Source organism: Myotis nattereri (assembly GCF_964212035.1).
Source record: "Myotis nattereri genome assembly, chromosome: 1".
NCBI classification, from domain to species: Eukaryota; Metazoa; Chordata; class Mammalia; order Chiroptera; family Vespertilionidae; genus Myotis; species Myotis nattereri.
The window spans coordinates 98,504,498-98,508,614 of record NC_138075.1 but is presented as its reverse complement, the minus strand read 5'-3'; the positions used below and the strand labels follow the sequence as shown (position 1 = coordinate 98,508,614).

Here is a 4,117-nt window from a genome sequence, read left to right as displayed (position 1 = left end):
GTTACTGTACTTCGCCAGCTGTATGGGCACCTCTCTTTTTCACATCTTAACAGCTCTGAACCCAAGGCAAGAAATAATATAATTAATAGCATTTTCTTCCTTTTTAATAATAAAACAAATAATGACATGTCTTCAAGGTTTGTTGAAATTTAGTAGTTGTCTTTCCCCACTTTCCCAACATCCCCTCCGACTTAGCTTAGCACACCCACCCTTTCAGAAGTGAACTCTTTTGCTCCCTCTCAGAGATAGACCCACCAGGAGCATAGTATTTTATGCCATGCTAATTTATGGTGCATGAACATGCCATCCGTGGCAACATTTCCCCCCTGACATCTTTAAATGTTTTCTTGTGGTTTCTGTTTCATTTTTTACTTTAGTCACAAAGTCTGACAAAAAATTAAAAAGTGTTTCTGGGTTGTATTTTCTTCAACAAAAAATAACTCTACAAATAAAAATCTCAACAAACGAGTTAAGTGAGTTCAGAACTCTTCCACTGCGACTGACGTGAAATAAAATAATTAGAAATGCAAAATATTCAGTGGTAATACCTGCTATCTGAACTGCTCAGAGTTAGTTCTGGTTCCCTTGTGGTAAACTGCAGGGTGGCCAAGGTGGACAGGGTCTAATCTCAGGCAGGAAGGCAGTGGCATAGCCTTTCCAGTGAGGATGCAGGTACTTGTGCTGCTCCCTCCATTTCTGCAGTTGCTGGTCCTATCAACCTGAGGTTTTCTCCTGAAGATTATTGGGACCCCTGATGTAGACAACCCAGAATCCACATCTCTGCCTCTGAAGAAGGTGCGATGAGTGTCCACAGGAGAACAGACAGGGGTGAACAAAGTCTGCTGTTCCCAGAACCCAGAAACCAGACACTTGGCATCTAAACTTCCGTTTTCCATTCCCCTCACACTGTTTTTGTTTACCATGGGCACCAATGTAGTAAAATCATTTTTTTCTGCTGAAGGTGATTCACCCAGGAAAACAAGGGTTTGCAATTGATAGACCCTAAGATTGGTCTGCTGAGGTGGCTCTTCACAGCTGGCCCTTTTGGCCTCGTGGCTGCTCCCTCTTGGGAAAGGAGGCACTGTTAAAAACTCCCCCTATGGAACAACATCCTTAGTCTTTGGTGAGACAAATTCTTCATTGTGACCTGAGAGGCTCCCATCACAAAGCCTTCCACAGAGACATAGGAGGCATTCCTGGTTGGTGAGCATCCAGACCCCGAGGCTAATGCCTTGAGGTAGTTTAAGTGTGGCATTGACTGCTGGTTGCCAGTCCATAACTATCATCACTCTCTTTATTAGTCATAGAATTTTGATTTTTATTCAGACTCACAATGGTGCCCACTTTAAATGACTACATTTTCCAGCCTCCCTTGCAGCTAGTTTGAACATGGGTCAAGTTCCAGCAAATGGAATATAAGCAGAAAAGTGTAGAATAGTCCTGGAAGTCTCTTTAAAGGAAGCTAAGGAGAATTCTTCCTCCTTTCTGCTACCTGGAAAGTGTCTAAGATGGTTGGCACTCTAGAAGCTATCTTGGACCATGAGGTTTCCTTGAGGATGGAAGGCACTATGTGAGAATGCTGGAACAGAAAGATACAAGGAGGCCGGCTCCCCAATTGTTATTGCGCTAACACGCTGGACTGCCTGCCTCTGGATTCCTTTGAAGTGTAAGGGAAATAGCTTTCATCATGTTTAAGTCATGATTGTTTCCAATTTTCTGACATAAACAGCTGAACCCAATCTTAACAAATTCATTTAATATTACAGTGGGGCCTTGACTACGAGTTTAATTCGTTCTGAGACCGAGCTCGTTAAGGAGCTCGTTAAGGAGCTTGTTAACTCAAATTACTCTGTCAACTCAATGCAAAAAATCGGTGGAGAGACAGCTGGTATCTCAAAAAACTCGTTAGTTGGGACACTCGTAAGTCAATGCCCCACTGTATAAGCTGTTACCTTTGACTTTTCTGACTCACTGGAGGATCATTCTCTCATTCTCCTGGGGTACAGTAAGCTAAGATAAATAGCATGGACTTTGGGGCATTCAAATAGGTTTGAATCCCTGCTTTGCTGCTTGTTGCCTCTGTAAGGAATTATTCTTCTCTGTACCCGTTGTCTTTTGTGAAATGATGTGTATTAAATAAATCAATGCATACAACATACCTGGCACATAGGAGGGACCCAACAATATTAATGTCCTTGTTTTCCCCTCATCCCTATGTTGATAACTGGTTTTAAATACCCCAAAGAAACTCTAGATAAATGCACATTTGGGTTTATTTCTCCAGAAGCTGACCCTGCTATCATAATCTTGGAAATGCAGCAGTGTGGTTGAGGAAGGTAAAAACATCCAGTTAATGCAGCAGGAAGCACAGAAGAGAGAAAGGCAGCCAGGAGAAGAAACAGTAAATGGAGCCTCTGTGATCAGGTACAAACCTCCCATAGCTCAGAGAAGAGCTGGGTTCTCCAGCTGAATCCACACCAGTGGCTAGTTGGGACTGAAAGGGCTGGTACTTAGCTTTCCATGGAGCTGTTGTCCCCAAAATTCTAAGCAGTGGAGTGACCGACAGCATTTCCAGCCTGTGAAATAAATACAAGTTGACAGCCTGGGGGAAGATTTATGTGTGAGGTAGAAGCTTACCTGATGAGACTCAAACATCTCTGAAACTAAATGCATTTAAAAGGATCCTAAGCAGGATCTGGTTTTCCAACAGTGGGAAAATGGGGCCCATGTCATGTTTGAGAAGATAGCAAAATACATCAGGGAGAATCTTGAGCTGCTGGACAATAGGCCTGATGGCACCTACTGTATCATGCTGCACTCCTACTGGGTGTACTGTGTGAGTGAAAAGATCTTGAAGTTGGCTGCCAACATCTCTGGTGACAAGCTGATGTTGCTGGGGACCTGCTTGGGAAAGACTCACAAATTCCAGTTGCACATCACAGCTCTGGATTACCTCACACCCTATGCCAAGTACAAAGTGTGGATAAAGCTGAAGCAGAGCAGTCCTTCCGGTATACGAACCATGTGTTAAAATCTAGATTGAAACACTGAAAATACTTCTCAGTATGGGGAGTGGTGGTGTACTCCATTGCAGACCGTCCTTTGGGTTTTGGGGTGGCAGCAAAGTCTACACAAGACTGCAGGAAAGTAGACCCCATGGTGATTGTGGTATTTCATTAAGCAGACTTTGGGGAATATGTGTGACTTGAAGAAACATTAACTTAAAATGAAATCATCCCAAGGACTTATGGCTGTGTGGAAGGGCCAAGCTTTGTTTCCTGTGTCTTTGAAGACTCCACTATCATGTTGAATTTTGTCAACACTGTGATCTCTCCAGGAACTTGTTAGTTTAATATTCTTCCTATTATGGAGAAAATACAGGCTGGATTCAGAAATGGGTAAAAAAAAAATGGTGTTTTGGGTGTTTGTTACTAAATAGAATATTGTGTTTTATATTTCAATCAGAGGGTTTCTTATTTTCAGTAAAAGGTACTAATTGAGGACAAGAATAGCTTATTATTGTTATTTGTGATAACACTGCTTTCCAAACTCATGGTAAGAATACAACCGGTTTTCATATTTATTTATTAACTGGAGGTCTAGTGCACAAATTCGTGCATGGGTGGGGTCCCTCGGGTTGGCTTGTGGAGATTGGGCCCCCACTTGCGTCCCCAGCCTCACAGCCCCAGCTCGTGCCCCCAGCCTCGGAGCCCCGCAGCACCGCCTGGCACCCCGCCTTGGTCTGGTGCCACCCCTTCACCTGTTCCACCATCCCACCCACAGGGCCCCCTGCCCAGCTCTCTCAGTGCCTGGGATCTGAGCAGCAGCCCCGCCCCCCACGGCTGCCCCTGGTCACCATCTGCAGGGCAATCGGTGGGGCAATTGGGCCCCTGCTCGCACCCACCTTGGCCTGGCGCCACCCACTCACCTGCTCTACCATCCTGCTGTGGTCCCACTCTCGTCAATGCCCATGGGGGCTGGCAGTGCCTCCACTCCTTCCCCCTGCCAGTCAAATGACTGCCTGAGGGGGCAATTTGCATATTAGGCTTTTATTATATAGGATATTATGAAAGATAGATATTGCTATATGAGAATACTAGGCCATGAAATGAAAAGT

At 44.5% G+C, this 4,117-nt stretch overlaps 1 pseudogene across 1 annotated transcript; it reads left to right on the top strand.

Moving 5' to 3' along the window:
• Positions 1-2,731: 2,731 nt before the first annotated feature.
• On the top strand, positions 2,732-3,225 carry LOC308527979 (60S ribosome subunit biogenesis protein NIP7 homolog; annotated as a pseudogene). The gene has a single exon. The product of its transcript is annotated as a 60S ribosome subunit biogenesis protein NIP7 homolog (transcript).
• Positions 3,226-4,117: the final 892 nt, after the last annotated feature.